General features: G+C 39.8%; 1 protein-coding gene across 18 annotated transcripts in view; it reads left to right on the forward strand.

Annotated features, from left to right (window-relative positions):
- Positions 1–12385, forward strand: part of IKZF1 (IKAROS family zinc finger 1) — a 95940-nt gene that overhangs the window by 54275 nt on the left and 29280 nt on the right. The gene's annotated exons all lie outside the window — the stretch shown is intronic.

The raw sequence follows: 12385 nt of genomic DNA on the forward strand, positions 1-12385 counted from the left end.
AGCTTCACTATGTGAGGTTTCTTGAAGCTTCAGAGGATCTCTCAGGAAAAGGCTTTGCCTGCCAGGCAGTAGGTAGGTGTGACATAGCCACCAGCACAGGCTTACCCTCAGCATGTCATTTATGGTGAAGGTGTGGGACCACAACAAGCAGTTAACTTGTGAAGGTGGATCAGCTACATCCCAGGATTTTGGCTTCCAGAGACAGCTTATTGCAAGCTGCCATGCTTCATCCAGCTGCCTCCCTGAACAAGTGAGCAGAGCAGCAGCCCAAAAGCAGGCTAGACCTCAATCTGCAATGTGAGACATCCTGCCACTGCCTCCCTCCCTCCCTCGCTTCCCCCCTCACCCATAGATGGATTCTGTATTGTAAAGGTGCACACGCAGGAACATAATTCCTAGTAAATTAACCCTGGTGTGTGCTTCTTTCTTTGTTTTTTACACATTTTGAAGTTAGGAAAAATGCCCAGTTCTTGTATTGCAGTTTAGGGTCATGTTTCTCAGAAACATTTAGGTGTCTATATTACCTACATAAAAAGATCCCAAAAGGTATCTAAGTTATCATTTCACCATTAGCCATAGTGACACCACAGGCACCAAATAGGATATTTGGAAGTGAGAAACTGGCACTCTATTGATGTAAATGAGATGCCAATCCTAACATATACTTAAAAATTGGATTAATAACCTGATTGAAGGATTGCAAAAAAAAAAAAATGGCAGAGCAAGCAAAGAATTTTTCTCAATTTCAACCAAAACGGCCTGATCCAAGAAAAATGCTAAGGCACATGTTTTTCTCTTTGTTTTCCACATTCCTTTCCCTTGTTTCTCCTCCCCAAAAGATAGTCTGAAATTATCTTGCTTGGAAAGTGCAATAATTGTAGGAAAAATGGAAAAATATGATGGCATGAATTGACTTCCACTCTCCGAAGCCACATATCAGAGTTTAAAGACAGAAAAAAAAAAAAAAAAAAAAAAAAAGAAAAAAGAAAAGGGAAAAGAAAAAAAAAAAGAAAAAAAAAAAAAGAAGAGGGGAAAAAAGGAGAAGAAACTGAAGTGTAAGGAGAACTTTCACATGAACCATTTTTTTTACCCTGGAAATGTTACTTCTAAGGAAGTGGCTCTTACCAGAGTTTTCAGTAACTTCTAGATTATTTCATGGAACAATATGAAACTTGCTTGTTCCCTGACACTTCCTTAAAAAAATAAATAATAATTGAAATTTTTAGAATAAATTGCTAATTCCTTCATATAGCAGAGTATCTGCACATTATTTTGCCTTCCCTGTTGATTAAGTAACAACAGAAATGTTTAATGCAATGAAAAGGTGAGTTTAAACTAAAGTTGGTGACACGTTCAGCTTGTGTTGCAATTAATAGAAGAGGAAATATTCATTCTTCATATTTCATCATTTAAAAGCATCCTGTGTTTGTAAGAAGCTGTGATCAGCCAACATCCCTGCTATGGATTTGAACTTCCCAAATCTTTGGTGGTTTTTGAGTTTTGGGGGTTTTTGTCTACGCTAAGAGTTTTGTGTTCTGATTTTTAATAGTGGCTTAGGGGGTTTTGGAGGGAGATCCATCCCTTCTCATTTGCAGTACTGAGCACCTCAGCATTAAATGGGCCAAGTTATGGAACCTGTTTTTTCCTGCTGTGAATATGTGTTGCAATGCTCGGAAGTGGTGGCAGTGGTTGGCATTGAAGTGGGATGGTTTCACTAGCACCAAAATGGGGACTGCAAGCAGGGGAACACATGCTGCATCTGCATTTCAGATACATCTTTCCATATGAAAATTTATTTTCAGGGGAAAACAGCACGTGCACCTATAGAATTCACTATGAAAAATATGTTTGCCTTATTGAGGGGTTGTTGGGCTTTGTGTCCAGGTTTGCAAAGCAAAAGCAGCAATGAGACTGAGGAAGTGTCAAACTGTTCATGAACCCTCTGCACTCTGACCTCCAGCTGGCTGTTACTCACAATTCAGGCTGTGAATGTCTCTGTCTTTCCAAAGCAGAGCACTCCTCTCAGTTTTCCCAGATTGAAGCCATGAGCAAAGAGGTGAGAACATCTCCTCTGCATTGATATGGCACCTTCCTTTCTGAAGTCACCCCTTTCTGAGTCAGGGGTGCTTCCTCCTCCCAGAATCCAACTAATTTTGTAACTGGCACCTCTTGTGACTGGACAGTGGAGGGGAGGTGGGGAAGCCCCAATGACACTTTGTCTGCTGCAGGTGTGGATCTACAACAATTTATCAAGAAGTCAAATGGGAACTAGGCTTTTCTGGGGAGGGGTTGAGTTTCCTGCCCATTTGTCCACATAATGGCAAGTAGAAGTAAAAATGAGAAATGATAATTGTGCTAGCAAAAGGCTTCAGTGGCTTTGGAGCCCAACACATTATATATATGAGGGAGAAATAATGGTAATGAGGCATTACCTCTGTTGTAGTATCACATTTGTTTTATCTTGCTACTACATTGCTAGTAGATCCTAGTAAAATTGGTATCCTATCATGGGCTTATTATGTGCTAAGTGGAATTCTTTTTCTCCTTGCAAAACAGACTAGAGAAGTCTGATATTATTTATTCTGTAATTACACATTAATGAGTCTGTACATTTGCTGTACAGTATAAGCATTAATAATAATGCTCTTTCCTGTGTTGAAAGCAAGAGACAAATTTATACCGTGCATGATACAGATCTTGATGTTTAGAAGACAATGCAAATATGTTTTGTTATTTCTAAAGCTTTTTATAATACATTTTTCTCTTTAATACTGCCTTTGAAATTTGAAATGGCAATGTCTTTTCCAGCCATCGGGAGCCATTTGTTCCATATTCTCTCTTTTAGAATGTCTTTATGTACACATATACACATATGTACATACAAATATGTCTGTCAACACACAAAATTATGTGCCTGCAAAACCAAGTTCCTCTATGTTTATGTCTCTGTAAAAACAGTACACATATGCAAAAGAACATTTATCTTGAAATCTGAGCTTTTCCTTCTTCTTAAGACAGAGCAAACACACACTCTGCAACATAAACACATGCCATAAAAATATTTTCTTCAAACCTAAAAGAGGAAAAGGTTAGTTCCTGCTAGCTTGTCTGTATCCCTATAAGAAACTTAACTGTAAATTCCATTTGGGAAGTGGGTAACAGCTGAGGAAGATCCGTTTGTACCCATTGTGGCTTTTGTAGCTGCATAAAGCTGCTGGGCCAAGGCAGCTGTGAATGTCATGGTACTAGAAGATCCACCAAGGAGTTAATGAAGATAGAGGGAGATAGAGAAAGGAGAGAGAGAAACACACAGAGAAACAGCCCCAAATCTTCCTGACAGCATTTTTTGCCTGAAAAGGCTCTCCTGCCTGCCCCTACTGGCTTAGCAGTGAGGGGTACATGGGTCCTCAGGATTCTCTCCTCTGGCTATAAGTGCTATTCCTCCTTGCATTCAGCTGTTGTGTTAACGTAGTTCCTTGCAGTGTCATATAAGTAAAGTCTGTAATGGACAGACAGGGAAACATTCGTAGAATGTTTTTCTCCAGAAGATTCTTTTGCAGTCCTGTACCAAATTGAGTACTGCATAGTGAAACTTCAGGGGGCATATAATACAGCAGAGGGACAGATGGTTACATATTGAAATAATCTAATGGAAAATGAAGATATAGTATCTTGTATCTTTCATTTGAGATACAGCTTTCCACTAAAAGCTTATGCATGCATAACTTGATAATTTTCTTAGAGATGTTTCAGTAGCTAACTAAGCTAACAAATACAAAAGCACAGTTAAAACTGCTACTGTAATAAAGGTAGTGATGGGCCTCTCTTCTCTTCTGTCCCAGAAAGCAATTTGTATTCAGGGAAACTTCTTATGCACATCTTGGGGAGCTTCAGGTAAGTTCAAAGTATAACTCCTCGCAAAGACCAGGCTAGTTGAGCACAATGCAGTCCCCTGCCTTCCTGTGTGAGAACTCATGTTTTCTCTGCAATGGTGGTTTTTTTCACCCCTCTTTTTTGCCTTCAGTGAGACAGAGCACAAATAGTTGCCTACTTCCTGAGAACAGAGTGATCCTCACATTCTGGGCTGTGGGTTGTGTTTTTCACGTTCAGGCATAGGATGGGAGTTAATCAGATAGCCATGGGCAGCTCTAGCAAATAGCACATTTGCATCAGCAGAAGCTAGTTTCAGCAGACTTGCTGGGAAGGTTTGCTGCAGCATGCCACCATCCTGCCCTACTGACAGGCACTGCATGTTCATTTGATAAAACAGACAACAATAGAAAATGAAACTTCTAACGTTCTCTTCTTCTTCTCTTCTCGAGAAGCCCCTTATCCTGAAGGTGTGAACCTGTGATTCACATCAGCTTTCCTGGGACTCCAGGATGACTTTGAGGTAAAGGAATTTGAAGCTATGGATGAGCCGTACTTCATTTATCCAGGTGGCAAGGAGAGCTCTTAGAACTACTCTAATACAAGTGACAATCCTGATGACTAACAGTTTCCAGGAGTCCAAAGGCCTTCAAGTAGTATATTGGGATTTGAGTGTTTTATGTGCTCAGAAATAATCAGCCATTACAATTTTGTGGTTTTGTGTTGGACAAGTCACTTTGGACTCAAATTTGACTTTTTCTTTCTTCTAAATGGATAAAGTATCTTTCATCAGTGCCAGATTTTTGTCTCCAGCTGCTGACCAGTTTACCAGGTAAAGGCTGATTTTCTGAAAACCAAATCTGCACACTTTCCTCAGCCTCTGACAGACTTACCTGGCTCAGCCTGTATGACTAAAGTCTATTTCTGGATATATGTGTTTTAGATGATGAAGTTAGCAGGATTTAATTTCCTTTCTCCACCTCACTATGCTCCCCAGTGCAACACAGCCATGGTAGATACCAAAGTTTATTTTAGCTAATAAGAAGTATCAACTTCTGTAAAACTGTTTTGCTTTTTAATTAGGAAGGTTTTTCAAGCTTTCCATTTGCCTCACACTTAGTCCTACCACACTTTCTGGGTGTTAATATGAAATTTAGGTGCTTTATGGATCCTGGGTTGGGCACTCCTGATGTACTCTCTCTGGCTTGGTAGCAACAAGGAGCTGCAACTTGGTAGTTCAAGGGAAAGAAGGTTTCCTAATATATTACAGCACATTAGGACATGCATTTGTGTGTTTCTACCCTGAGCATCCATCAGATTTGGTAAAAATGCAATGCAATATCTTTTTCTTTGGAATATTTGAAAAGCACTTTAAACATAAACTAGGCAGATGCTTTTAAAAGGATTCTTCCAAGAATGCTGGTTAGGGCATGCAACTAGGAGCAGAGAGGAAGTTTGACAGAAACTTTGCCTGCTAGACACTTTCAAATATTCCATAAATGCTGAGATGGCAGGAAATGCCAACAATGATAGTCTAAATAGATCATTAACCCTTACAGGAGACCAAGCGTTGATCACCCTCTGAATGCCTGGCATCAGTTTTCACAGCACAGATCTTGTGCTACTTGCATATATTTGTGTGTCCGCTAGCTCTTGCTGTTGGTGTAAGACTGAGAAAGAGAGTGAATTAAGCTTGGGGTTTTTCTACTGCCATTTTTTTCCAATTTGGGAGTTTTTTGTCTCTGGTTTTACGCTGTGGCACAGGGCTCCTGGAAAAGAACCTCTGTTACTCTAAACACTGCACAAACACCAACAGAACACCCCATAGAGTTTACAGTCTCATTAAGGCTATATATATACATAATTGATTAATTAAGCTTTACAATTCTTAGCCAAGGTAAGGTAGGGCAGAATGAAATGTAATCAATTGTGCTGTGCAAGCTAAACCATATACAGTATTCTGGAGATCAGAAAGCAAATTTGTTTGTGTAACAGATGCAGCTAAACAGTGTTCTTGTGTGTTCTTCTCCAGGGTACAGTGGGATTGGTTTGGTTCAAAGTACTCAACTTTGTTTTAAACCGCATCTCTTTAGCTTGAAAAATAAGAATGACAAATATAAAGCATGTAAAAGTAAATAAATTAAGGATTTGGTGATCACACATGAGGGAATGAAATAAATATTGTCAATGAATTATTAAGTCACTCAGGGAATCAGAAAAGAATTAGTTTCCTGACTTCTAATTAGTCTAAATCTTAGTACAGAGGAGCAATCTACTGTATCGCTTGGACTTCTGGAAAAAGGGGAGAGCTGATTCCAAGCTCTGATTTTGAAAGGCAGAAATCCTGGGTTGTACCACCACAACGAATGAAATTCCAGCCTGGTGCTGATGTGACAGAAGTGAGTGAGGCTGCTCTTGTGAGGCTGGGCAGCTGAAGATAAAGTAGGGACATAAGCCCAAATTTCAGGATATCAAATCCATACTCTGGCCCAGACTTTTCTTTATGATGTTTCTAAAGATCCTTTGCGTTTAAGAAAAAGTACTCTAGCAATTTGGTTTTGGAGTGAGATTTCGCACCTCATAACTGAACATGTATAAGAAGAGCTATGTAGCTGAACTGAAGATGACACAGTTTTCAGTTTTAGGTCATTTCCCACACCAGAGGTACAGGCTGAGCCCCTCTCTTCTCTCCTTTCTCAGACCACTGATTATTTTCCATGCTGGCTTCAGTGTGGAGGATAATTAAAAACTGCTTTGGCTAATAAATAACTTATACTTTTTTCTCTCCTTGAGGTAGTTGCCTTTGGGATTTTTCATCTTTGTTACACAGTGATAGCATGGGAAAAGGTCAGCTGAGGAAAAATAAATTTCTTTCCTCCTTCTGCATCAGTCTGAGGAACAAGTTTGCTTTCTGGCCTTGAACAATCCTGGATAAGAGGGAGCTGGCTGAAGGCTCCAAGCATTTGATATCCAGTATTTTGTGGGTAGAACCAAGGTTTATAAGACTGGACAGTAATTTTACCTTTGTATAATTCTGTAGGATGCATCACAGACTATGAATAACATTTTCACAAATACCTAAGTTACACATATTTTTGAGCTACAACTTCTGCCTGCTCTATGGTCCTGAGTCTTCTGTGGAACACATACCAGGAGGGTGGTCAGATTTCAGCTTTATGTGTTAGGACACTTAAGAGGCATGTACCTGAGTATAGGAATCACTCTAAGCAGCAAAATGGCTTTTGAATTCCCCATTAAAAAAAAAAAAAAAAAAAAAAAAATGGAAAAACCCCAACTGTCTTATCCCCATTTAAAAAGAATTGAAAAATGTGCAGATAGGGAAGTAAGGGCACATGATGGATTAAATGCCTTTCCCATGGCCACACAGGAAGTCTGTGGCTAAGCTAGGAATTAAGCCTAGATTTCCTCAGTCTGCATCCAGTGCCTTGCCCTCATTTCAGGCTGTTACATTTTGTTTGTTATCAAATACCCTGTAGGTTGAAGCATTAGAACACTGAGTGTGAGAATGAGGAATATTAGAGAATAGATACTATTAATAATTGGTGAGAAACTGAGAATAGTTCTGGATCAAGTATTGCCCATTTCTATTGCTATTTAAGGTTCTCTTTTTTCCATGTTGACATCAGCATAAAAATCCCCTTGTGGTATTGTTCCTTAACCAAACTACTTGTGCCTTTCCCTGTGGCTAGGGTTGCAGTGGAGAACAATGCTTAGCTGTTTCCAACTGTTCTGGTTTAACAGTAAGTAATATTATGACTAGATTGGCATAGAAATTATTCCATTTATGTCTCTCTTGTTCTACATTTCTCATCCAAAGTCAAATAGAAAAATTACATCCATTTCCATGGAGAACATCCATATCTATGTTCTCTTTTACAATTCTCATTTGATTTAACAAAATATTATTTTTCTGGAACTGCTGAATGACTGAATTTTATCCTTGAAAATGCTGAACCATATCAGGAGGGGCTCCATTGAAGTCAAAACCAGACCAGGACCAGTAAAGCCAGAAGAAAGCAAGTCATGTCCCTCAAATCTGAAATAAACAGAAGCCCATCTCTATAGTAGGTAGGATATGACAAGCTAGGCGAAACTTTCACAGTGGTCCTAGTTCCTCTCACATGAATGGACTGGGCATTGCACAGCTTGGCCACTGTCAGCCCTTGCTGTATAACCTCTGTATAACCTCTGCCCTTGTAGACTGGAGGCACAGATGCTGTAGCTGTGGGGAACTGGGAGAGCAGCCACAGCTGGAGGACAGGATAAGCAGTGCAGGTCTCCAACAGAGATTCCAGATAAGACAAAAACTGGAGCTTGACTCAAAAATGGTGCATAACTATTAGTGTTGTGACATTTATAGAGGATCATTTTTCACATTTTTGCTTTCTACTTAGCTCTTTATCAGACAAATTCTTGCTGAAAAGTCCCCAAGAAATTGAAGAGTGTAAAAAGCTGGTGTTGCTACTCTGTTCTTAAAGCAGTCCATGTTCTGTTTTGTATCGATTTTGCCTGGAAAAGAAGAAGAGAAAATCCTTCATGTGAATCTGGAGCTTTCTGCTCCAGCCAAGTTTCATTCTGAGCAAGTGGGGCACATGATCTCAGTGGAAGGACTTCCTAAGTTGTCTGCTCCATCCACTGCCAGCCAGGCAGGATTGCCTAGTTAGGCAATCCCTACTTTGCTTTAGTCAATTTCCTTCTGTATTCTTCCATCACTCTGTCTCCCCTTCAGCAAAGAAGACCATTGCCTAATAGTGCTTTTCTTATGAAGGTAAGAAATTGCCTGCTAGTTAGTTCAGGTTTGGAGGAGTCCAGCTGCACAAGAGCACCACAGTTTGGTGCCAGTCTTCAAGCCATGTGGGTGAATGTCAGAGAGAAATAGTAACCTGGAAGATTAGTGGAGAAGCAAAAAGGGCTAAATCTCTCTATTTTTTTATGCTAGTTTTTTTTTGTTGTTTTTGCTTTTTTTTTTGTTTTTTTTTTTTCTGCTAAGCCACTAAGTATAATTCCTGGTCTATGCTTCCCTTTCTGTCACTTCTCCATAATTCTTAGCATTTCAGTTGGGCTGCTGTCTCTTGGCTGCTTCCTCTTTTCCTGTTTTCCTATATTTCATTATTTACCCTTCTTCCTCTTAGAATACTTTTATAACAGAGTGAGGAGGATGTGGAAATGTTACAATGTGACATAAACTGCAGTGTCACAACTGCATCTCTTTTGTTTCACCTCCAGGAACGCAAAGAAACGGATCTGAGTGGAGAGGCAGGAGTTGGTAGCTGGTGAAGGAAGGGAGAGATTTATAAATAGGGAAGAGAAATGACAAAAAAGAAAGTTTTCAGCTTGGTAATTTGAGATAATAGCTTTGCACACAGTTAAAGATAATCCCAAACTAAATCATTACCGTGTCCTTGAATGCACAGGAGAGATGCAGGCAGTACCAGTGTAGGGGCCTCCCCAGTACTGCTGCAACAGAGGAGTTGGAAGATCTAGACCTGTATTGTGCACAGTTCTTAAAGCTGTCCTTTCAAAACAACAATAAATAATAGAACCTCAAAAGAAAAACTACTCTTAGGGTCCATGTCTATATGTGAAGTAAACCTTTGGAAGATAACGTGGTTGAAAATGAAGTACTGTAGCTCTCTTCAGATATCAGGCAGCTGGAAAAACTCACTCCCAAGGACTTCCAGGGACTTTCTCTATCTGTTTCCTAGGGCACCCATTAGTAAGAGCTTCCCTTCCCTTCCCTTCCCTTCCCTTCCCTTCCCTTCCCTTCCCTTCCCTTCCCTTCCTCCTTCCCTTCCCTTCCCTTCCCTTCCCTTCCCTTCCCTTCCCTTCCCTTCCCTTCCCTTCCCTTCCCTTCCCTTCCCTTCCCTTCCCTTCCCTTCCCTTCCCTTCCCTTCCCTTCCCTTCCCTTCCCTTCCCTTCCCTTCCCTTCCCTTCCCTTCCCTTCCCTTCCCTTCCCTTCCCTTCCCTTCCCTTCCCTTCCCTTCCCTTCCCTTCCCTTCCCTTCCCTTCCCTTTTTAATGTCTGTGGTCTCCTAGAAACCTTCCAACTTGGGTGATTTAAAATGACATTATAGCAACTTGTGTAGGACAGATGCTAAGGAGATAAACAACTGTGGGTAGGGAGGAAATATGTCCAGGCTGCTCTTTGTGGCAGGAGTTAGAGGAACAGTAGGTAAAGGTTTCCTGTTTTAAGCCAAGGAGACATAGGGGAAGCTGTAATAGCTTCTCAGCTATGGCAATTGGACTCAAATTCCACAGCATTCTCACTGTGGGTTTACTTTTTCCACTCCCCCCAGCCCCCACCACAGTAAGCTCAGGTTGTTTTAAAAATCTGAATATCATTAAAGTCAAAGAGTTTTGAGGTCCCAGATAATTCTGATACTTCAAAATTGCTCTCCTCTACCATACAGTTGCTTCCAGTCTGTGTGATGCTGCAGTGGACCAAGGATTTCATAGTCTCCCTCTGCTACAGATTGGAAAGCAATAGTTGAACCATCTCTGGAATTTTAAATGCCAATATATGTCCTTTTTGTTAACTACTGCACCACTGATCAACTTACAGGTTATAACAAGCAGTTTGTGAGGAGGTAACCAATGCCTGCCTGCATGCTAAACAGAGGAATTTTCTGAGATAAATGGAAGCCCAAGATTCAGACACGGAGCTTGAGACAGTGGTCTATTTTCTTAGTGGATCGGCCATTTCCAGGGTGATCTGTTTTCTGATAATCTAGTTTCATTAGTATCTGAAGTTGGGGTGCCTCAAAACATTAGTTGCTTTTTGTAAAAATCTTTTGCTGATAGACAAATATAATTGGTAGGCCTATTGAAATTACTGGAAGAGTGTTTGAACACTACTTTGACCATCATGGATTATTCTGTTCTATACCTCATCCAGAAATAGGGGGTTTGATGGGATAATTTCTGTGGTCTGAGTTACATAAGTTTCTGCTGTTCATAATAGTTTTGGGGTCATTGTCACAGTTTAGTTGAGTGATTGGAGCCATTGAAGACTATTAAGTTTAAACACTATTTTTGAAAGACTTGTCCCTTGAAGTTCTGCCAGCAAGGTGTTGGCTTGGAATTTTTGTTCTATCCAAGTTAAGAAAATGTGTTTTCATGTAAGATACCCAGCATGCTGATTGTGACTGTCTGAAGATTGTGATCTTTACTGTGTTTCCAGTGAGTTTCAAATGTCAGATTACTAATTCAACAGAGGTAAAATAATTTTAAAACACCTTTCACAGTCACTAGCCTTAGATATTGCTGAAGAATTGTTCAGATGTTTAAGAAGTTACAACTGAGTGGATTGCCTCTCTCTTCTGGAAGCATGGTGATACCTGCACCAGAAACTCAGCTAAACTTCAACTCTGCAGCATTCTGGTTTTGGAGACATGCTTCAGGACAGTAATAGGGATTCCTAAATTCAGTGGTTTCAAATCACAGCTGAGGTGTGATTGCAGATCAGAGTTAGGAATTTTAGATAGGATGCTGTAATATCTTTTATATATAAAATTATTTTGTCTTAACTTCTGACTCTCTATATCTTTCTGAGAAACAGGTCTTTTAAAAATATTATCTCCTTCAGCTTTTGCAGAAAGCTAGTGAAATACATGTTTTTCTCTTAGCACTGCCCTCAAAGACCCAAGAAAACACTATGCAACTTTGCAATTGTTGTGTGCCTCACAGAGGAGGCCTGCAATGTCAGGGGTGACTTATCATATGTGGTTAAGGATAGATTCTGTTCATGAAGGAGTAGGTGTGCTTTTCCTGACATAAAAGCAAGAAAACTGCAAGCATGAAAAATGGTCAAGTAAGGAAAGACAAGAAGTCTCTTAAAAATGTGTACTAAACTGAGTTTGTAGACTTTCAGAATAATCCAAATCTCTGAGTACTTGAGAGTCTGCCAGGATCATTTGGGGTTTCTTGCCATTTCAACATAGAGGACTGATTGCCGGAGAGAGAACACTGGTCCCTGTAGCAAAGTATTGTCTGTGATACACAGTGGGAAAGAATTTAAATTGTCCTGGCATTTTTTTCCCTCAGGAGCTATCAGGTATGTCCATATTCAGAGAATTTATTTTAAATTTCTGCAGAATTTTTTTTTTTTCCTTTTCCCCAGAAGATGTAGATTAGGATTTCCTTTTTCTGGAATGTTGAGCACACTCTAATCAAATATACAGCAGTTTAGATTGCAAGACTTTCTCATAAAATTTCTGAAAACAAAAAAGAAGAATCTTCAATAGTATCTGGAACAATAACTGAGGGTTAACAAAGCTAAAGCAGTCTTCAACTCAAGCTCAGCATCAACTTGTTTGCATGATTCTCAGAGAGAACATCTACTTTATCACTCATAAAGTGATGACTGTATTTTATTTGCTTTAGTCTAAAATAAACTTTCAATATCCCTGGGGTTTTTCCCCCTGTGACAGATAAGGAGGGCACAGAAGACTCTGCTCAGCAATTAGAGTAGGCAAGATAATAAAATTTTCTTTGTA

Source organism: Erithacus rubecula (genome assembly GCF_903797595.1).
Source record: "Erithacus rubecula genome assembly, chromosome: 3".
Classification (NCBI taxonomy): Eukaryota; Metazoa; Chordata; class Aves; order Passeriformes; family Muscicapidae; genus Erithacus; species Erithacus rubecula.